A 23659-nucleotide genomic window follows, 5' to 3' on the forward strand; every position below is an offset into this window, starting at 1 on the left:
TGCGCCTTCTGGGGTAGCATCACTTCTGCAACAGTTACATTTCAACAGCAGTCCGCCACGGCCGACGCTGCAAGGCAGAGTAAGTCCCGCCACTGAACACAACCCCCGCGAGGGCAAACGCCGGCTATTAAACGTTTAAATTAAAAACAAGCAAACAAACAAACAACGCTTAGAGTGACCGAGGCAAACGGAAGGCTCCGGAGTAGCCTATGAATTCGTAAACCAGCCGCCAACCAAGGTGTGCGCGATGAGCTGATTGATGCGCTTCCTTCTCTAGGCCTTCAAAAAAGTGCAATCCTCCTCCCCTTGGGACTCCGGGTCCCGGCGCCCCTCCAGGCCGAGCCCCTCCCGGGTCACGCGTACATCACCCCCGTGGGCTCCGCGGCGACTCTCCCCTCTCTCTGGCCGCCTCGAGTCTTCCCCGCTCGGGGCTCGGCCCCCAGTGCTCGCGCGACTCGGAGCCCGGGTCCCCGCCCGCCGGGGAACGCGGTTGCCATGGCCACGGCACCTGCGCCCTTCGGCGGCGCCCCTCCGCGGGGTCCCCTTCCCCCCACCCTGGCGGCGCGCCCCGCCCCCCGCGCGGCGATCCCCGGCCGGGAGCGCGCCCCCGGCCCCCGCCCCCGTGCGGCGCCCAGAGTCCCCCGGGGGGTGGGGGGGCGGCCGCGGGGGCGCGCGGGCGAGCGGCGGCCGCGCCTGCGCACTGGGCCGCCGCCCCTAGCGGCGATCCGGGCCGCTGCCGCTCGCCGGGGCTGGGCGCGGGGCGGGCGGGGGAGGGGGAGCGGCTGCGCGGCGGCCGCGAGTGAGGCGGAGACCCGGGCGGGCGGGCGGAGCGGGAGGCACCGCACCTCGGCCAGAGGCGGCCGCTGCAGCTGTGCCCGCGTCCCCGCCGCCGCCGCGCTCCGGCTCTCCCGCGATTCCCCCTCCAGCGGCGCCGGCCAGAGGCGAGGAACCAGGAGGAGGCGAGAAACTCCCACCGACCCGCAGAGGTGAGTCCCGGGCAGAGCATCCTCCATCCCTGCCTGCCTCCCTCCTCCCTGCCTCCCTCCCATCCTCTCCAGCCTCCCTCCCTCCCGCCCGCCCTCCTCCTTCCCAACATCCCTCTCTCCGCACCCCTCCTTTCTCCCTTCCAGCCTTTCTTTCATCCCTTTCTTCCTCTCTGCCGGGCCCCGCTTCCTTCCCACCCTTTCTTTCTTCCCTGCCGTCCTCTGAGCCGCTTGCTCATCCTTTGCCTCGGGTCTGCATCTCTCGCGCGCGGGGTCTCTCTTTTACCCCCCCACTTCACCCCTCTCCTCGGTGGGAGAACCCTCGCCTGCTACAACTCTCCGGATCCGGGGGCTTCCAGGAAATTGGGCGCATCTGCCTAGAGACACACTCGTGCACGGTGGCAGCTCTGCAGGTCCCTGAATTATTTGGATGGAGGGTCGAGTTAGGTAGAGTCCTGGGGACGGGCAGGCGACAGGGTCGAGGACGAGCCTCGGGGTTTGTGCTGTGTTGGGGTGGGGGTGGGGACGGTTGTCACTTAGACATCACGCCAGCCACCCCTCACGCCCCTCTTTAGCAGCTCTTTTCCCCTTTTGTAAAACCTCCCTGGAAATTGCATCCTCCGTGTGTGTGTGTGTGTGTGTGTGTGTGTGTGTGTGTGTGTGTGTGTGTGTTTCCCCGTTCGGCTTTCCCTTTTTTGATTGTGAGAAGCCACAAGGAAAGAAGAGGAGAGACAGAACAAGAGAGGAAGAAGGGAGGGCGAGGAAGGGTGTTGCCAGTGGACTCTTGTTCTCCTTTCTCCCTAGGCCTCTTTGGATTGATATTTTTAAACCACCCGCCTAATATTGGGCTTGGAATGCAACCCGTGTGTCCTTAGTTTTGTCACTGCCTGCTTCAAAGGCAAACACTAAACTTTAATGCGGGGCGCAGCCTAGCATCACTTATACGCTGTTCCGGTCAGTACCCAAGACTCCAGGGCACACTGATCTGGGAAAGTATGAAATAGATAAGTAAGATGTGTACTTTTGTTAATAACGGGTTAACTTCTAAAGGAGGACGGTGGATAGACAGTTTTTCGAGTAATGAGGTTATACTCATAGTCCTGTAAAAATAGCCGTTTAAAAGCTTGAGCTGCTTTAGAGTCTTTAGCAGAGACCCTTACCTCGTCTCATCCAGGGGAAGGGAAGAGTGGAGAATGTTCGAACAGAAATACACTGTAGAGTTCTGTGTTTGATTTGCAGCGATGAGAAAGCTGAATTAGCGTCCTTTTCACCAACAGTTTAAAATCTGCCTTGCTTGTCACATCCCCCCCCAAAATATATTTTATTTTGCTTTCTTTTGCTTATATTTAAACATCGTGTTTATATATAAGTATACACATATACACATACATAAATATGTCAGTTTTCCTTTTTTGCATATATTGATGCTGAGAAAGTTTATTCATGTGAGGGGTAGAGCCCTGCCTCTGATATTTACTGTGTTCCTATTTGAGGAAGGTAGAAAGTTGAATAGTGTAAGTTTCCATCAGAAATGCAGTGTTCAGATACCTGTATCTGTCCTACCAAAACTCTTCTTTTCAAAACCAAAGAAACTTAATCTTTGTAGGATATCAGTGTTCGATGTTTGAAGGAGTATCGTTGGGCGGGTGTGAAATTGATGGCAGATACAATGAAGCTGCCAGTGAGAAACTATGCTGGAGAGCGTGTTATTGATTTTTCCCTTTTCGTTTAAATTACTATATGCCAGTAGTGCAATATGCGCTTTGCATTTTATGGGAATGTAAAAGAGAAGTTAAGATGAAGAGAATTACCTTCCAAAGTGATTGAGTGCTGATTTCATGAGGAGCTAATAGAGCTAGTCATCTGAATCAGTTTGGGGGAAGTATTTAATGTTAGGAATGATGGGCCCCCTCCCTGCCCCCCCTCCCTTTGATAGGAATGAAGTTCCAACCCTTGGCTCACTCCTCAGCATGTGGCAGAAGCATTCTATAGAAGAGTATTATCAACACCTTGATGCAGAATTGCAGCCGCCTATATGAGTTTTAGTATTTACATTACTTGATAGTGATCTCAGGAGTGTTTCTTGTTGCTAGTATTCTTTTACTTATAATGCCTTGAAAGTAGTGAAAGACTAGAGTAGTAACTAAGAGTAAAATAAGTGAATTTTATGCTAATTCTTTCAAATGCCTTTTTTCTTCCAATATCTCTATTGCTCTCTTTGTGGATCTTTGTAATTAAGAGTGAGCTCTGGGAGGCACTCCGCTTTCTTCACTGCAGTTTTTCTACACAGTGATATGGGTCTGTGCCTCAGGTTTTAATACCACGCTTGCAATGGAAAGAAGTGTACCTTCTATTTGTTTCATTTTCACATTCATTCACTTAGTAAAAACACAGTATGCACTATTACTAGCAAAAGTAATAAAAGTAACATTCTTGGCAAGATTTTGAGAGGGGATTAATAAAATATAAAAGTAAAAGAAGCTAGAGTCTAAAAAAAGAGTTTTGCTACTCTGACTATAATCCAGATTGCAGATGAGGACCTACTTCCTCTGAAGAATTTCCTTTCTGGAATCTTCTGCATTTGGCTACTGCACCTTTGTATGGAGGTGGGTGGGGAAATACAGGGGCAGGAGCCCAACTGGATCTCTCCCACCACCTCATTGCCTCTAGAGGAGCATCATGGGGCATCGCCCTGGAGGCACCTTGAGCACTGCCAGGGCAGACCCCGGTGGTCCTGGTACCGCAGGACTCAAGCGTATTGCATCCTTGTGCCTTAGCAATAAACCTGGTTGGCTGAAAATTGATCATCTGGAGTGGCACTGCCTATACCACTGGTATAGCTACAAGCACATCCCTTCCTTAAAAAAACATTATCCACAACAGATAATCTCAACGGAGCATTTTGTAGACCGAGTAGGAAAAATGCTCTAGTCTTTCTCTGTGACTCCTTCCCTCGAGCTCTTAACTTTACCCTCTGCTAAAGTCCTGTGAGATATTGGAAAAAGTGAAGGACACTGTGTTTGACCCAAGTTTAAGGCTATTTGAGGAAAACAGGCGATTGCTTGGGTTCATATTTCACAGTGGCAAAGAGAAAGCTAATCGGAGAGTGCTCTGAAGTAGAATTACACTCTCTCCTTACCTTGGAGAGTGCCCTGTATTAGTCCTTGTGTACTATTTACATCCTTTCCTTCATCTGTAAAATGGGAATGATAATTGACTCATGGGATTGGCTATGGGATTATATGTGTTTAGCTTGGTACAGAACACACAGTAGTAAAAGTAGTTCAAGAATTACTAAAGACATATTGGGGTTATTTGCGTGAAATAAAGACATATTTCATTTGCGTAAATGAAGAGCAAGGATTGATGTTTATGTAGCTCAGGAAAGATTGTTTTCAGTAGCACCTCTGGGGCTGAAACTCTGGGAAAGATTTCCATGCAGGATACGGAACTAGAACAGTCACACTCTCTTTATTTGGAAAGCTGAATCTTTTTATTTGGAAAGTTCTTTGCTGGACTATTTTCCAGACTGGTGAGTGTTTTGAAAAATATCAAGCTGATACCTAGTTCTTACACCATTGCTTGGGATAATTTGTAGTGTGGGAACATCCATCTATTTTGTAGATAAAACCTCTATTCTGTCACAGGATGATCAGCTTCCCTGGGAACCATCTTTTAGTTGTTTTTTCACCCAGAGTTCCTTTCCAAGACAGAGTATCCATAGTCCGTATCACTTTGAGAACACAGTACTTTTTTTTTTTAATTTCCTTTCAAGACATAAATGACCTTTCTAAACAATGATTTTAGCATGATGATCACAGTCTGTCTTTTATTTCAATCCACAAATACCCAAAAGATATATTTTAGATAATAATACCCAGGGTTATTTTATTTGGCATGTATGAAGACACTCACTGTTCGAGTATTACATTGTTACCATAGTCTTTTGGGGGCTGAAAGGAGAGTGTTCAGGATTATTAGTGATTCTAAATGGCTTGTACTTTCAAGTGTTTTACTAGAAGACCAAGGTGTGATGAATACAGGGTCTGTTTGAGGTCTGTCAGGAATGAGCAAATTAATATTTGCTACCTGTGGAATGTTATTTGGCTGTATCCATTGGTAGATCTTAAAATTTGGTTAATGTTTATTAACTTGATCTACACATGTATCCTTAATATGTTAAAGAGCGTATTATCTTTTTGGAGCATGGATTTTCAGAAAATTTAACATCTGCAAGTTACAATTGTCAGCATTTATAGTAGTACTGTAGCACTCTCCTCCTGTTGTTCATTGATTTGCTCGAGCGGGCACAGTAACATCTCCATCGTGAGACTTGTTACTGTGTTTGGCATATCAAATACGTCACAGATAGTTTGCCAGACTTTGCCATGTGGGTGAGATACTCTCGATAGCTTGCCGGTCCCTCCGAGAGGGGCAGAGGAGTCGAACTCGGTCGGCTGTGGGGGCTGCTTGCAAGGCAAATGCCATGCCCTACCTGCTGTGCTGAAGCTCCAGCATTTATAGTACTCATTTAAAACCCATTTTCATAGTTTTTTAATTCAAAATAAACTTCTCTTGTCTTATTGTATTCCAGTAGTACACACAATGCAGTATTCTCATGCATATTAAGATATGCCATTACAAATATGAATATATTATTTTTTAATTGAAATTACATATTATCACTTTTCAATATTTTGGAGGCTTTGCCATTTTTTTTGCCTTAACTTTTACAAAATGGAATTTTAACTTTTACAAAATGTAATTTTACAAAATTACAAGATACAAAATACAAAAGTATTCTTTTCTGGTGAAGCAAGAAAGTGTTTGTTGAAACTTATTTAGAAAGAACAAGGGAGAACTAAGTTTGAGAAAGAAAAGAAGCTTCTCCAGAGTGGAAACAGGCAAGCAAGGAAAGAGAGAGCAAACAAATATGAATATTTTTTTAAAACCTCAGTTTAAAAGATCAGACTTTGGAATCTTATTTTCTATTTTGGGAGTTTTCTCAATATCCTGAGGTTTAAAAGATTGAGTTGATCTAACTAAAACATTTTCAAGTATATCACTTGCAGTCTGTTACTGATATATTAGATATATATGTACTGATATAGTAAAGTATCAATGGCTTATTTTTTAACAAACTTAACTGTTAGACATTTTGATTTTCTTTTAAAGTGAACTTTTACCTTGAAGATGAAGAGTAGCACAGCTACAAATATGGATTCTGCAACTCTTTGAAATCATTACTTGTGATACCAAGACAACGTGCTTTCAAAACTTAAATGTATTGGAATTTTTTTCTTTTTTACTTAGAGACTATATTGTTAAATTCAATTTTTCTGTTATTTTTAAGGTGTTACGACAGTATGCATTAATATGAGTGATAAATATCTTGTTCCTCATAAGTTTTGGTGATGGTAAAATAGAAATAGATTTAGGATGAAACAAAATAAATCAACATTGTTAGTCTCGAACTAAAATCATGTTTAACTGCTTATTTTTAGTGCTTTTGAAAAATATTTAAAAAATATGTTTTCTGTCTTGCTGATAAATCAATATTTTGTTGCTGTAAAGCACTCTAAATGCTTAACATTTGTATACACACATATATGTATGCAAGGATTTATATATATAAAATTTCACACATTTACATATATACATATGTTATGTATGCTTGGATTTCACAAGGTGTGTAAAATTACAGGCTATTTTTCTGTATCTTGCTAGTTTGTTTGGCTTTTATGGGGACCCTAAGAATCAACATTTGTGGAACTTCCTGATTATGTTGGAGATTCAAATCAAATAATATCCTAAATACTGTGTTTCTACTCTTTGTTTGTTTGGGGACCACAACTGACTGTGCTCAGGGCTTACCCCTGGCTCTGAGATGAGGAATCACTCCTGGCAGTACTCAGGGAATCATATGGGATGCTGGGATCTAACCTGCCTCAACAGTGTGTAAAGCAAGCATTTATAGGCTGGACTATCTTTCTGGTCCCAGTGATTTGCACTCTGAATTTAATGAGTGGATATACCATAGGCTACAAGCAAAATTATTTTACAAAATCCCATGGGTTACAGAATCAAAAGAGAAAATTAGTGAGATGCTTTCAAGATATCATGTTGTGTAAATTTGGCTTCTTCTGTACATCATGTATCTCAAATAAATCTAAGATTATATTTGTTGATATCTTATTTTACATAGCTAAGGTTGTGAATACAACCTTATTGGTTGTGGGGAGGCATCAGGAATTGTTTTCTTCCCAAAACCACAAAAAAAGAGCTGTGACTACATAAATGACCAAAAGAACTAATGTTCCCATCTGATTTTTATTGAACTTAGATGAGAGTTTATTAACATTGAATCCTTCCATGTTTATTGTAATTCTATTGGATTTGACGTAGTTGTTAACACCAGTAGTCCATCTTTCAATTAAAAATACAGAATATTCCTTCACTGCCTCAGAAAAAGCTAAATTTACTTCACAATTTCTAAAAAAGGATATCCCACAATTTTTAAGATGGTGACATTTGTATTCATTTTGCAATAATTGGTACCTGCCAGAGTCACTGTCACTGTAACTGTCCTCCTGTTGTTCATTGATTTGCTCGAGTGGGCCCAGTAATGTCTCCATTGTGACACTTGTGTTTGGCATATCAAATATGCCGCGGGTAGCTTGCCAGGCTTTGCTGTGCGAGTGAGATACTCTTGGTAGCTTGCTGGGCTCTCCGAGAGGGGTGGATGAATCGAACCTGGGTCGGCCAGGTCTGCCGCATGCAAGGCAGATGCCCTACCTACTGTGATATCACTCCAGCCCAACCTGCCAGAGTATTTTCACAAAATATGCTTCTTCACTAAATGAATATACAGGACTAGCCTAAAGAAGATACATACAACTAATTTTATGGGGAGAAATCTACATATAAAATGTTCTCTATTTGCTTATGGTTTCCATGAATTTTTAAAAATTCACTTTGTTAAGAATAAATCCAATGACATTTATTTAAAAATACTACCCACTCTGTGTAGAGCAAGAGATTTTACTTTTATGAAAACACTGGACATCAGGTTTTCTTTGATATTTTCAATGAACTAATAGTTATCTAACTAAGGAAACTTCAGATGCTTCAAACACTATCATCAACTGGATGATACATTGTCTTCTCATTATACGACTCTCTCATGATATTTCAAAATAGATTTTTATTTCATATCTTATCTCATTTTTTTCTCTTCAAGAAAATGGTTATTTTTGTTTTACACATCCTTGGGGAAAGGTGAACTAAGGAATATCTCCCTTCTCTGTATCCTTCTCTCTCTTAAAAAACAGCCCTTCCTAAATAATATGTCTCTAAATGATATATCTCTTGGAGTAAGTAGAAACATAATCAGGAAAAAAAATGTCCAATGATAAAGATCCCTGAGAATCTGCCTGTAAGACTATATTTGCTAAATGTGTGTTGTATGTGGGGGAGGGGGCAGGGAGGTGCTGGAGGGGCCTGCAGGGGTGGGTGCTGAGAGGAATCCTCAAGACCATGGTGGAGGGCACTAATACTATGGTGGTGGGTATTATCTAGCAACAATGTATTCCAGAAACATTACTCTCAGTAGTATTGTAAACCATGTTTCCATTAAACTTTTATGAATAAAGTCGCACTGTACTGCACTGTCCTCCCATTGTTCATTGATTTGCTCCAGTGGGCACCAGTAATGTCTCCATTGTGAGACTTGTTACTGTTTTTGACATATCCAATACCTAACAGGAAGCTTGCCAGGCTTTGCCGTTTGGGAGGGATACTCTCAGTAGCTTGACAGGCTCTCCGAGAGGGCCGGAGAAATCGAACCCGGGTCGACCATGTGCAAGGCAAATGCACTACCCGCTGTGCTATTGCTCCAGCCCTTGAATAAAGTAAAAGGAAAAAAATTCTTCCCAGATTGTAGGTCGAAGTTGGTTGCTACTAGCTACCTATCTCAGAGTACAGTTGGGTATTTGAATAATACCGTCTTCTTTGAAAGACTTAATGGCATTTATGAATTTATAAGGTGAAATTTATTTAAGAAGCTATGTATACTTTGCGGAGTGTGCCTCAGGCATATTGCAGCTTTGATTAAGTTCTATACTATAGGACTGTGGCTGCCATTTTTCCCTACAAATCAGTTCTACATTGGTAGGTTGTAATAATATGAATTTATTGAGGCATACTTTAAGTATACAACATTTTATGCATTTTAGTAGTTCTTTTGTACTCACAACTTTCCCTGTGTAATACTATCCCAGTCTTAAGGGTACCCTTTTGCTTGATCTATAATAATTTTCTATTGATTAAACTTTTCTGCCCTAAAAGTACCTTTCATTGAGCTTAATGTTTTGATAATTGCTTAAGATTTTGAGTATATCAATCTCTAAAAGAAAACACATAAGAATAATATTGTGAGTTGTAGGTAAGCATAGGTATCTTATATCTTAAGACCCAACAATGACTGTAAATTAAAGGAAAAAAAATAGACTACCAGAATTAACAAGAACACATTCTACTGTTCAAAAGACATAAGAGTTACTCGATTTATATACAACTGTTTCCATTTCTTCACAAAAACCTAATTGTTAAAGAACATGTATCTCAGTGAGAAGAAAATCAACTGAAGAGTGAATAAAATCTCTACAGAAGTATTTCACTAAGTAAAGTATACATATGGCCAATTAGTGCAGAAAAATACAGTTGATATTTTATTCTCCAAAATAATAAAATTAAAAACTTCATTGTGATATCACCAGACAAACACTAAAATAGCTGGATTTAAAAAAGAAGACAAATTAGCATGCATCTGCTATATCTTTATTTAAAAAATGAGGAAACCCTTGCCTCAGACCTTGTTTTTCTAGTCATTCCTCAATCTTGTCAACAGCAAGGGAAGGAAGAACTAGAGAAAGTAATATGAGGATAGTGGTGGAAGGTCCTGAGCACTTTGTTGGTTAAAATCAGTAACCGTTCATGAGAGTCATAACTCTTAATAATATTGTAACCCTATTACCTACTCTGTAATAATTGCTTTACACTTTCTTTATCACAACTGAAAAAAGAGCCATCTTTTGTATTGATGAAAGTAGGAATGAGATACTTTGGGGAATAGTTTGGCAGTTTCTCTTACTATTAAAAATACTTTGGAGAGATAGAACAGTGGGTATGGCGCTAGCCAGCTTCTGCTGCAGTCACCTCATAGGGTCCCCTGAACCCACCAGGAGCGATCCTTCAGTGTAGAGGCAGGAGTAAGCCTGAGGACCACTGAGTGTGGGCCCAAACAAACATACAAATTAAAAATAATAGAAACTACGCACACTTTTACCATACCACTATGATATTCTACTTCGAGATTTTAAAAACAAAGACATTAAATACAATACATGAACAATACAATACATGAAACTCAATAAATACATGAACAATATAATACATGAAATACAATACAATATCGGGGCCGGAGCGATAGCACAGCAGGTAGGGCATTTGCCTTGCACAACGTGTTCAATCCCCGGCATCCCGAATGGTTCCCTGAGCACCGCCACGAGTAGTTCCTGAGTGCAGAGCCAGGAGTAACCCCTGAGCATCGCCACGTGTGATGCAAAAAGCTAAAAAAAATACAATACAATATCATGAAAGTTAATAGCAGTTTTACATATAATAGTTTCAAAGTAAAAACAACCCAAACATCTAATTCCCATTTTACAGTGACCCCTTTAAAGTAGAAAATAAAGCAGCTAATATATTCTTTTTTTCCTGAGATGTGATATTTATGTTTAATATGTGTAATCTGGCAGCAGAGGAAAGTGAGTATGTTCTAAAAGATACGTAGAAGAGATGAGAAATGAAGATGATGGATGACTCCATCCATCAGATGTAGGTTTAGGGTCCCCTCCTGCCCAGTCTGAGTGGATCCCGCAGCTTTAGTCACTGCATCATGCACCAGCAATGTCTCTTTCAGGAAAACAAGGATGCCTTTGTTCCAGGCCACCTACTTTCACTAGTCATTCCCCATCCTGTCAGTAAGTAGCAAGGGAAAAGGGCACCCCAAGCACGACAGACCTAGGCCAATCAGGATCTCCCTTGCTGGTGTCAGCTCAGCTTTTCACAGAGCTCTTGGTTGTGTGGAGAACTAGAAGGGATCAGTGGGCTGAAGGACCGTTTCCTAAAGTAAAAGCAAAGGGTTGGCAGGTTGTGGTTTCCTTGTCACTTGACTTTGAAGCCTAACTTGATAGTCTTGTGGGAAGGTAGAAGCGGGAAGCTAGAGCTTCACAGCTTATCACTGTGGGTTTGAGTACAAAAGGGGATGACAGGAGGGTACCCGAGAAAAACAAAGGAGACATTTATACTGTAGCCCACAGTGTGAACTAGAGGAGAGAGACTGGAAGGCAGGGCATGACCCAAAGTGGGCACGCATACGGGAATCAGCACAGCCCGGCACGTTGGAGCACATGTTGTTGGGACAGGAGGCAAAAGTCAATTCTGGCAGCAGCCTGGGATCCAGGCAGGCAGACTCGATTGCAGTTTGCCCATCTGTGAAATCAGGACCGCAGGCAAGAAAATGTGCATGTTTTGCCTGTTAAAAGCAGACGCTAAAACAGTAATTATTCTGAATTCTTTTTCTTAGGTGTTCTGAACCACGCCTGGTTGTAAGTGTGTGCAGGATAGGAGTCTTGGCATTTTTTAAAAAATTTTTCTCTTTGCCCCCAGTAAGGCCTTGTGACCTCACATTAGTTTTTTAAATACTAACTAGTTAATTTATTCGGCCTTAATTCTGATACACATTGTATCTCTGATAAATTCAGTAAGTTTCTAGTTGAGCAAGTGTAACTTTTCTTCATCAGAAAAACTTTCTTCATCAGAAAAACTTTCTCAAAAGGTTTTAAAAACAGGATTTGGGGAATGTGGGGAAAATACCTACAACAATTAAATGGGGGAAAAAAATAAATGGAAGAGAATATGGTACTGACTATTCAGTGACAAAGGTCAAAAGTGCAGGCTGACCCAGAATCAGAAACATTGTGTCTGCAGCAGGCTGGGGAAATGGAGGAGGGAATGACCTTGTATATTACTTTTAAATGAAGTCTTGTGCTGGTCTGGGAATGGGGCAAGAGCTGAACCAGCAGGAAGACGGGATCAGTGAGCCTATCAGAGAGGGCATTGATGGGAGAGATGAAGTCACAGACAGGAGGATTGAAGCTGCGATGCTAGTTTGGGATCAGGAGGCTGCTAAAACAGGGGCTGCAGAAGGGAGGGGCTGGAGCAAAGAAATATTCTGGCATTATTTGCAGAGACGTCCAAAGCATGCACTAATGGGTTCGAGAGATAGTACACATATCCTTCACACTCAAGTGTGATCCCCAGAACCAAATGTGGGCCCTCGAGTCCCACTGAGAGTTGACCCCTGAGCACAGAGACAGGAGTAACCTCTGAGCCCTGCTGGTTGTGGTCCAAAAACAAAGAAAAGCAATACGTTTCCTTTTTATTTTCTTATTAATTAATTAATTTTTGGTTTTTGAGCCACACCTGGTGGAGCTCAGCATTTACTCCTGGCTCTGCACACAGGAATCACTCCTGAAAAATGCTTTGGAAACTATTTGGGATGACGAGGATCAAGCTCAGGTCGGCTACATGCAAGGCAGGTGCCTTACCTACTATACTGGTCTCTGGGCTCACAAAAGGTGTATTGTTTAAAAAAATATGTCTTTGGTTGTTTTCCCCTTTCTACAGAATCAAAGAACTCATGTACTGAAGCTGGAGCTTACGAAGGCATTAAGAAAAGGGTATTGGGGTGTGTAAGGGCGTCCTGAGACAGTGGTGGAAAGAAACGACTATTCAGGTGGCAGATGTGGTGTTGGCTGTGATGTTTATGAAACCCTACTACTAGCAACATTGTAAAGTTATAAACCACAATGACTAAAATAAAACATAAAAGAAAAAAGCACACTTTTTTTTCTCATTGATAACAATACAGGCTCAGCATAGAATATTTAGAAAATAACTTGAAAGAGAAATTTGACAATGAATATTACTGCTTTCACCTGTCCAGTGAATATTTGATGAAATTCTTGCTCTCCAGCCACATCAAACATATTGAGTTTAGTATCATAGGCTTTTTGAAGTTATGTTTATGTAAAATATTATTTTCATTTTTATTAGGGCACCGTGATTTGTAAAACTTACAGATTATTTTTATAGCATAGCTGAGATAAAAAATGTGTGTGTGTTGTATGTGTGTGTGTGTGTTTTGTGTGTGTGTGTGTGTGTGTGTGTGTGTGTTTTGCCATACCCAGAAATGCTGCGGGCTTACTCCTTACCCAGTCTTCTGGGATCATGCCACACAGTGCTCAGGGCACCATAAGCAGTGCCAGATCAGAACTGGATTGGCAGTGTTGCAAGGGCCTTACTTTCCAGCCCAATGCTTGAGTTTTTTTTAAAACTAAACACATCTAGACATTTTCTGGGAAAACAAATATTTTCCTTCATATTAGTTTCTGTGTAACTTTACTAAGTTTCCTATTCTAGACTATAGATAGAGATCAAATGCTTAATTAAATTGCCTTCAAATATGGGCTATATTATGAGCAGAAAATTGATTTGGGGGAGACTCTTGCAGTTGCCTAAGATATCTGTGGCCAGTTTCATGTAGTGAGCTCTTCTTTTCCTATGTATTTAAATGATAGCATGTTGTGTTGTTTTATATCTCATTTTCACTATATGTAGTTTACTTGATAGCCAGAAGATATATACTATTATTGTTGAACTGCAGCATATTATAGTGTGGTTCTACTATGGTTTATTTAATTATTTGATTTTCATAGATATTGAATTTAGTTCTGCCATTTCAAAAAATGCTGTGTAAATTTTCTTGTTTAGATTTCTAGTCCACTTTCATTAGTGTTTTTGGGGGGATTTCTTTTGAAGTGGGGATTGGGTCCATACCTAGTGGAGCTTGGGGTTATTCTTGCTGTACTTGGGTCACTCTTGGCAGTACTCAGGAGACCATACACAGTATCAGGAATTGAACTGGGTTCTACTACTGGCTATACAAGTACCATAATACCTGAACCATCTCTCCAGCCCTAATTTTTCTCTTAAGGTTCTTTTTAGGTTCTAAGGTATACTAATTTTAAACTTTAATAGTTGATGTCTAATTGCTTTTTGCCACAATAGTATTGATTCACATTTCATCCACAGATATTTTTTGCCATTTTGCCAATACCTGATCATTTTAAACTTGTAAAATGTTATCCAGTAATGGGTCTCTTTGTTACAGGAATTTGTTTCTCTGGTTTCTAGCGAGGTTCATTATGTTTTCATTTGTTGTTTGCCTTGATAGTTTAAAGTTTTGCTTCTGCTGTGATGAATGTTCATACATTTACTCATGTTTTCTGGAGGATGATTTATCTTATTTTATTGAGTATATTTGTATTCTTCTTTGCTCATGACCTAGTGCATCCCATTAAAAACTGCTATAGCTTAACAGTGTGTAGTGATATCTAGAAAGTGATATTTATTCCCCCCTAAAAGTTCTTTCTCTGTTTTTGTGCATTTTCTTCAGAAGACAATGATAACTATTTAGTTTCTTATTATTACTTTTTTTTTGTTTGTTTTTTGGGTCACACCCGGCAATGCACAGGGGTTACTCCTGGTTCTGTACTCAGGAATTATCCCTGGCAGTGCTCAAGGGACCGTATGGGATGCTGGGAATCGAACCTGGGTTGGCTACGTGCAAGGCAAACACCCTACCAGCTGTGCTATTGCTGCAGCCCCTATTTAGTTTCTTAAATTTCATAAGTAATACTATTAGTCATTTATATTGACAGCTTGCTGTGCTGGGGGTACAACTTCTGGTGCTGTAGGGATGTGAGTTCCACATAATGTGGTATTCAGGGGCCATGCACGAATGGGAATCAAGCCTCCAGTCTCATGTATGCAAAACATTTGCCCTATCTCAGGCCCTGTCCTGGTATTTTACTTTTTTTCTGGAGAGGGCCAGGGCTAACTCCTGGCTCTGCTCTCAGGACCACTCCTGGGTGGGGTTTTGGGAGAGTGTATGAGATACTGAAAATTGAACCCCCTTGGGTCACATGTATGAACGGCACCCTGCCTATGTACTATCCTTGGTATTTTAACTGATATTGTGTGTGTGTGTGTGTGTGTGTGTGTGTGTGTGTGTGTGAGTGTGATATTGGGCTGGAGCTATAGCACAATGGTAGGACATTTGCCTTGCATGCGGCCAACCTGACTGACCTGGGTTCAATTCTTCTGCCCGTCCCGGAGAGCCTGGCAAGCTACCGAGAGTATCTCGCCCTCACAGCAAAGCCTGGCAAGCTACCCGTGATCTATTCAATATGCCAAACACAGTAACAAATCTCACAATGGAGACGTTACTGGGCCCGCTCGAGCAAATTGATGAACAACAGGAGGACAGTGACAGTGACAGTGATTGTGTTTACAATAATTTCAGTAACAACATTCAAATTCATTGCCTTTCTACTGGCATGTCTCTTTATTAAAGTCATTTTTAGGTACTTTGCATCTTTTTTTCATAGAAAGAGTACTCATTTCATGTTAAGTATTTACCATTTTGTTTTTGTTTTCACTAGCTTTTGGGAAAAAAGGGTATTTTAAATGTTTTCTTAAAGTTTGCTGATACCAAAATTATTTCTTTTGATTTTGTATTGGATTTCCTATCCTAACCTTGCTAACATATTTTTTAGTTCAGATGTATGATTTTCATGTGCCTTTCAGGTCACACCCAGCAATTCTCAGAGCTTACTCCTGACTCTGTGCTCAGGAATTACTTCTGACAGTGCTCGTGAAACCATATGGGATGCCTGGGATCAAACCCAGGTCAGCTGCATGCAAGACAGACGCCCTAACTGCTTTACTATCGCTCTGGCCCCTATGTGCCTTTCTTACCAATTTATGGACTTCTATATATGTCAAAACAGCAATACCTGTGTCAAGAGAGATAAAACAGTTAGTGGGACACTTGCCTTGAGCATGGGTTTGACCTGGCACATGGTCCCCGAGCACTGCCAGGAGTAATTCCTGAGTGCAGAGCCAGGAGTTACTCCTGAGCATCACCGAGTGTGACTTCCTGCCCCCACCCCCACAGAAAGACATCAGCACTTAATGTACATCTTAATTTTATAAATGGTACATGTATAAAACAATAACCATAAATATTTACATATGTACATTGTAATAAATAGACTCATCGTTATTCTTACTTTCTCTTTGAAGTAAATACAAATGTATGTGGATTTCATATGTTCATTAAAATATTTACTAGATTTATGTAGATTTCATATATTCACTTTAAAAAATTTACTTTATTCTCTATGCCTGTCTGAGTTACTTTTACAGGGATGTTTTGTTTTGCATTGTTCTTTTCATTTTGGAACACACCTGGTGGTGCTCAGGGGTTATTCTTGGCTCTACATTCACGGATGACTTCTGGTGGCCTTGGGGACCCTATGGGATGCGGGGGATGACTCCGGGTTAGTTTGTGAGTGTAAAGCAAGTGTTCTACCAACTGTACTATTGTTTTGGCCCAAGCACATGTTTTCTTTTCTTTTAAAATTTATGGGCTAAGTCTTTTTAAGTCTTGAGCCAAAATATTGAGCAGTGTTCTTTTGTTGATTGTGATAAGTATTTTTGATAGTAGAGTCAAACAATTATTGAAATGCCCTTAATGTCTAGTTATCTAATATTTTAAATATTACTTTGATATTCATATTGAAATTTTTCTGCTGGCTTACCATCTCCTGTCTACATTTATCTTTTATTAATTTTTTAAAAATAATAAATGTTTTCAGTACCACTCGAATTGTGAGAATTTTCAATTCTGGCTCAGAATTTAATTTTTTGGCACTAGGTATCTTTTTAGCTTTAGTGGAAAACTTAACTATGATATTATTTACATCATTATTGTTTATTGTGAAAACATTTGTTTTGAATAAAAGTTTTCACTGTTCTGTGAAATGAGAAAATGGGCAGATTGCCCTGAATTGTAATTATCTGTTCTAGAGTTAATGCATCAGTCAGAATTGATTTATCATTAATGAACCTCTTATCTTAAATTTCTGTGGACGACACCAAAATATTATAAGTAGATATTTAAGCTTACTATATTGAAGCAGGGCTGGAGTGATAGCACAGTGGTAGGGCATTTGCCTTGTGCGCAGTCAGCCAGGCCGAGCTGGGTTCGATTCCTCTGCCTCTCTCGGAGAGTCCGGCAAGCTACTGAGAGTATCTCGCCTGCACGGCAAAGCCTTAAAAACTACTGGTGAAGTATTCGACATGCCAAACACAGTAACAAGAAGTCTCAAAATGGAGATGTTTCTGGGCCCACTTGAGCAAAAATTGATGAACAATGGGAAGACAGTGACAGTGATATTGAAACAAGGATTTGTCTTTAAGACTATTCATCATGAATTAAAATTGTTAGCAAGTCGTGACTATTGAATTGTAAGATATATTTATGTTACAACAGTTTGGTTATGTTTTAACAACTTTGCTACCGTTTTTTAAAACAATTTGAAAACCAGTTTCCAGTAGCATGGTCTGTCTTTTGTTAAAGAATTTTAGAATAAAAAGTATTATAATAATGCAAGTTGAAATAAAAGTTATCAGTGAGAACATATAGCTGCTGTTGTTCTAGTTTTCTCAAATAATTTGAATGAAACTGTTTACTTGGTGAAATTTTCTTAGTGCTTCTCTGTGTTAGAAATAATTTTGTCAGTTGTTGCTGTTATGAATGACTAACCTCTTAAAATCAGATGCATCCATTTACATGGTATTGTTATTCATGACACAGGTAAATGTTTTTACCTAAAGCAAATTAATTTATAAAAATAAATGTTCCTTCTAAAGTAGTTAACAGTGGAGAAATAGTACAGTGGGCAGAGTATGTGGCCAATGTGGGTTTGATCCTCAGCACCTCATTTGGTCCCCTGACCCTGAGTGTTGAGGGCAGAGTCAGGAGTCAGTCCTGAGCGGTGCAGGGTATCGTCCAAATAAGAAACAACAAAAAATAGTAAAAATACTCCATAACAAAATTCTTAATATATGGTATTATAACGTTTTCTCATGTAGGATGTTAAATTAAGCATTGTATTTCCGTCCCTTTTTAGTTATGGACAATCTGTACCATTACTCTTTTACCTTCCGTCCAGGAAAGTGCAGGGCCAAGAGGTAGGTTAGTAGTAGAACACTTGCCTTGCTGTGTGACGCCCTGGTGAGATCTCTGGAACTGTAGAAACAAGCAAACAACAATAAAAAGACATACATTTAGTAATATAAAAACATTAAAAAGCTGTCATTCCAAAAATTTTAAATTTAATAGAAAAATTAGGTAGGTAGACATCCATCCAGAGATGGGAAAGCTTAATTTTTTTTTCTTTTTGGGTCATACCTGGAAATACACCGGGTATGGCTCTGCACTCAGAAATTATTTCTGGCAGTGCTCATGGGACCATATGGGATACTGGGAATCGAACTCGGGTCGGTTGCTTGCAGGGTGGCAAATACCCTACCTATTGTGCTGTCACTCTAGCCCTGGCTTAATGTGATGGTAGCATTCAAGTGATTCTAGAAATTTAGTGCTCTAACATCAGGATCCTGCTTCTCCCTCCACTCCCAGGCCCCAAGTTGACAAGCTGATCCTAAAACATACACGGAAACAGAGAATAGTCAAAGGAATTCTTTTAAAGGAAGAACAAGATTGACTTCACTTTTCATTTTCAAATCTGGAAATGGAAAATATATATTTTAACCAAAACTGACAGGACAATTTATTCCGGGAAAAGTAGTATTCTTTCAACAAAAGGTACATGAAGTAGCTGAATGTTTACATATGAGAGGGAATAAAACCCCTTTTAGTTTATATTAAAAAATTGGCTAAAAAATGTAGGGTTCTGCTATGTAAAACTTGTAGGGAAAAATGGGTGAAAATCTTTGTGACCTTGGATCAAGAAATGGTTTTCTAGATATAATGGCAAAACAAAATAACAAAGAAAATGAAAGTAGTAAATTGTACTGCATTAAGAAGAAAAAACTGTATGCATCTGAGGATACCATAATATCAGTAAAAGGACAGACACCAAGTGAGAAAAACATATATGATAAATCTAGTATCCAGAATATGTAAAGAAATACTAAAACTTAATTATAAAAAGTAAAAGCATAACTGAAAAATCAAACAAATACTTGGACATTTTCTAAAGACTTTATACAAGTTCTGCCATATGGGCAGGATACTTTGGGTAGCTTGCCAGGCTCACAATGGAGATGTTACTGATGCCCGCTCAAGCAAATTGATGAACAATAGGAGGACAGTGCCACAGTGCGTATACAAGTTACAAACAAGTACAATAAAAATATTCTCAGCATTATCAGTCATTAAATAAATATGAATCAAAACCATAGTGACATATGCATTCATACCCACTAGGCTGAAGCGATAGCACAACAGGTAGGGTGTTTGCCTTGCATGCGACTGACCCCAGTTCGATTCCTCTGCCCCTCTTGGGGAGCCTGGCAAGCTACCGAGAGTATCTCGCCTGCACGGCAAAAACTGGCAAGCTATCTGTGACGTATTTGATATGCCAAACACAGTAACAACAAAGTCTCACAATGGAGACGTTACTGGGCCCGCTCCAGCAAATCAGTGAACAATGGGAGGACAGTGCAGACAGTGATACCCACTAGGCTACTCTAATTTTAAAAGAGGTAAAATCAATTTCTTGGTAGGATGAGAATAAATTTGTGCCATCATATACTGTTGGATGGTGTACAGTTTTGGAGTTACTTTGAAAACAATTTTATACTTCCTGTTGAAGTGACCAGCACTTCCATTCCCAGGTACATAGGCAAGAGAAATAAAACATATATTTTGTGCACTTTTGTAGCTGCATTTTTGTAGCTGCACTTTTCATTATAAATGCAGAGTAGAACAAACTAAAGGATGAAGGATGAAATGTTTTTTTTCTTGCATTGTGATAATATTCACTCAAAAATAGAAATGAGTGCTGATGCATATTAACATTTGGACATTCTTTAAAATGTTATGCTAGTTGAGGGCTGGAATAATAGCACAGCAGGTAGGGCTTGCACGAGGCTGAGCCGAGTTTGATTCTCAGCATCCCCTGAGCACCGCCAAGAGCAATTCCTGAGTGCAGAGCCAGGAGTAACCCCTGTGCATCGCTAGGTGTGACCAAAAAAAAAAGTTATGCTAATTGAAAGAAAATAGGCAGAGAATATCACCTCATATCATATTATATGATTTCATCTCTATTATGGGCTGGAGCGATAGCACAGCGGTAGGGTGGTTGCCTTGCGCACAGCCAGCCTGGCCAGCCGGGTTCCATCCTCCACCCCTCTCAGAGAGCCCGGCAAGCTACCGAGAGTATCTCGTCTTCAAGGCAAAGCCTGGCAAGCTCCCCGTGATGTATTCGATATGCCAAACACAGTAACAAGAAGTCTCAAAATGGAGATGTTACTGGGCCCGCTCGAGAAAATCGATGAACAATGGGAGGACAGTGCTGCACTGATCTCTATTACATATCCAGGAAGACAGTCTCTATAGAATGCTTGATTGTTAGTTTAGAAAACTTTTTTTAAGGGTTGCTCGACAAGCTAAATTGTAAGTCTTGCGTGTTTAGTGGTTTATGTAAAATATACTCTCTGTAAAAGGAAGAAGCTGTAGCTTTTATTAATAGGGTCTCAAATTTCCAGCAAAGCCAAAGATTTTCTAATAGTAATAATAATAGTAAGCAGAAATTGTCAGTAAGTAGCAGCATATCTCAATGTATCAGGCCCCAGCCAATGTGTTTATGCCACAGTGTTTTGCACACAGGTAACACAGTCATACTTTGTTGTGAGAACCAGAGAAGAGGGAGGTATCCACTTCTCTTAGTTGATTTCTTCCCTTAATTTTTCTAAGGTGAGAAGGCAGAACTTTCAAGTAGCCATTGCATTTAGAAATACAGGAGGTTAAAGACTAAAGAGAGGCCTCTGTATTTGTTAAATAGGAATTGATCCAATGTTGATCTTTGCCAGAGTAGCTTTAGGCCAAGTGGTCAGCTCAGAAATCTCAAATAGTATTGAATTGAATAATGACCGGGAAGGGAGAAATTAGATTCTGTGTATTTCGTACCTTGTCTGGAAGCATTTAATGTTGAAAGAGAAGGGGAAGGGGAGTTAAAATGGATGATTTAGTTTAGTTTACGTTTTTAGCAATTGAAGGCCAAAGAGATAACTCAGTAGGCTGTAGTGCATACTTTGTTATCAGGATGCCTGGGTTAGAGGCCTGGGTTCAGTACTTGGCTTTCATGGTCCACTGAGCACCAGTCCAGTAACTTCCAAGCAGAGTTGGGAGCCACTTCTGAGGACTGCCAGGTATGATCCCCACCCCCACCCCACACCCCTGCACCACTAGCAAAAAAAAGAAAAAGACTTTTTTATGAAATAGAGCGATTGAGCATTTGAAACACCTTTTAGAAATCATAACCATTAAACAAGATATGATTTAAAGAAATTCTTTTGTAAGGAGAATCCCACAACTTGTTTTTATTGTTTGCAGATATATATATATATATATTTTATATATTGCTTAAGGAGAAGAACAAATGATGTACATATGTTCCTTGTTCTTTTCATTTCTTTGTGTACAACAAATCAATTTATAAACATTAAAATTCAAGACAGGTTAAATTCCTAATTTGTTCTTCAAACAAAAGTGTTTGAAACATAAGGACTTTGTCCTCAGACATGAACAATAGACTGTGTGCCTAATTTGGAAAATAATCAAATGTTATGGTTTTGCATTTATATACCTACTAATTAGGAAATTAAATGATATTTCCATGGCAACAGAAATGATCTCCCTGTACACTTATTTTATGTCTGCAATAATACACAATAGGGTGCCCAGATGTATTAGCCCTAAGGTCCATGACAAGCAGGGCTTATACGTATTGACACCTGGGTTTACTCACAGGATATTATTTGATTTCTAAAAATATTTAAGTTGTTAAAATAATATTAGTAAATGTTTTGAATACTCTTTCAAGACTAATAGTAATAAAACTTTTTAAAAAATCTGTCACTGACTGAATTTAACAAATAACTTTCCCAGTTTCAAGAATTCTTCCACCATTTAATCGTGTCATGAAGATGCTGAACTTCAAGCAATTCTTATTACACTTTTATTTTAAGTTATATACAGATAAAGTGGCAGGGTAATGAATAAGCTAATACTATCATCTTGACTTCTGCTTTAGGGAGTAAGAAAGACACTTCTTGAGACACTTTAATAGCTTTTTGGAACTTTTTGGCTCCACTGAATTTAGGAACACAAAAAATTGTTCTTTTGTTTTTTTTCCTTCCTGTCTTTGCCCAAGACTTACAGTTGTATTTGCTCGAGGTAAAGGTAAAGGCCCTCCCGTTGATCGTCGATTTGCTCGAGCGGGCCCAGTAACGTCTCCATTGGAGACTTTGTTGTTACTGTGTCTGGCATATCGAACACTCTCGGTAGCTTGCCGGGCTCTCCGAGGGGCGGAGGAATCGAACTCGGGTCGGCCATGTTGGCCGCGTGTAAGGCGAATGCCCTACCCGCTGTGCTATCACTCCAGCCCCTGCAGTTGTATTTATTTTCCAACAATATCACTGTGATATAGTTAAAATTTTAAGATGAATCTTGAAATATACATCAATTTACTAATTTTTATTTATTTTTGACTGCATTTTTCTGTTTAGTTGATTTGTTTTCTCGGCCACTGAATTTCTTTGACATATTTCTTTCTTTTTTTCTATTCTTTTTCTTAACTTTAATTTTTCCATACTTATTTATCTATTTTTATTTCTTTAAAATTTTTTTTAATTAAAGAATTGTGTTTTCCAAAGTATTGATAGTTTCCATCACTGGAGATATATTTGTTTTCTAAACTTTGCTTCCTTTTTTTTTATATATATATATTTCTGATGATAGTTTAACTACCCAAACCCTGCAGGCTGTTGTTTAATTCTGTACTGGCTTCTCCTCATAGAATTTAATGTCCCTCTTGCCTCTCTCTTTTGACACTCTTTCCAAGTGTCATTTTTTCAATGTCATTTAACCTAATCCTGATACGCACATATGGACCATATTAGTTATAATTTTCTGGCTGCGAAACATTTGATCAGCTTCTGTGGATTGGTTGTCAGATTAAATTAAAAGCCTTTGTTTGCCACTCAACGTGTCCATGTCCCTAACTCAAGTTCTTACTCTAGTCAGAGTTTTCTGCTCCTCTGTGTAAAGTTCTGCATTCGTGAACATGAACATTTGTTCTCTGGGCATACTCCTTTCCTAAACTTGGGAAATTTAGACTCATTTTCTCTTTCTACATAGGAGTCATTCTGCTTGTTTTAACTGGACTTCGGAATGCACCCTTTCTTTTTGACAAACCATTATCTGCATCCTTAAAATGTTCCTGTCTCATCCCTTTAAGTTCTCCATCTTTTCCATTGTTCCACTTATGGACACCTTGTTTCGGCTGTTGGTATATATTTTGTTCTCACTTAATCTTTCCTACACAGCTTGTTTACACCTCTGTAGATATCATTAAAATCCAGTTATGCTTTACAAACCAAGTGTCCCTTTCCAT

At 39.9% G+C, this 23659-nt stretch overlaps 1 protein-coding gene across 4 annotated transcripts in view; it reads left to right on the forward strand.

Annotated features, from left to right (window-relative positions):
- The first annotated feature begins 748 nt into the window (after positions 1-748).
- The window catches only part of CTNNA2 (catenin alpha 2), a 1325246-nt gene continuing 1302335 nt past the window's right edge, over positions 749-23659 (forward strand). For 2 of the 4 annotated variants that reach the window (XM_056119735.1, XM_056119745.1), the window contains exon 1: positions 750-986. The gene's annotated coding sequence lies outside the window, so the exon portion shown is untranslated. Of the gene's footprint in view, positions 987-23659 lie in introns of all 4 variants that reach the window. The other 2 variants (XM_056119733.1, XM_056119753.1) reach the window with 2 other exon arrangements.

Source organism: Sorex fumeus, unplaced genomic scaffold, assembly GCF_029834395.1.
Source record: "Sorex fumeus unplaced genomic scaffold, SorFum_2.1 ptg000003l, whole genome shotgun sequence".
Taxonomy (NCBI): domain Eukaryota; kingdom Metazoa; phylum Chordata; class Mammalia; order Eulipotyphla; family Soricidae; genus Sorex; species Sorex fumeus.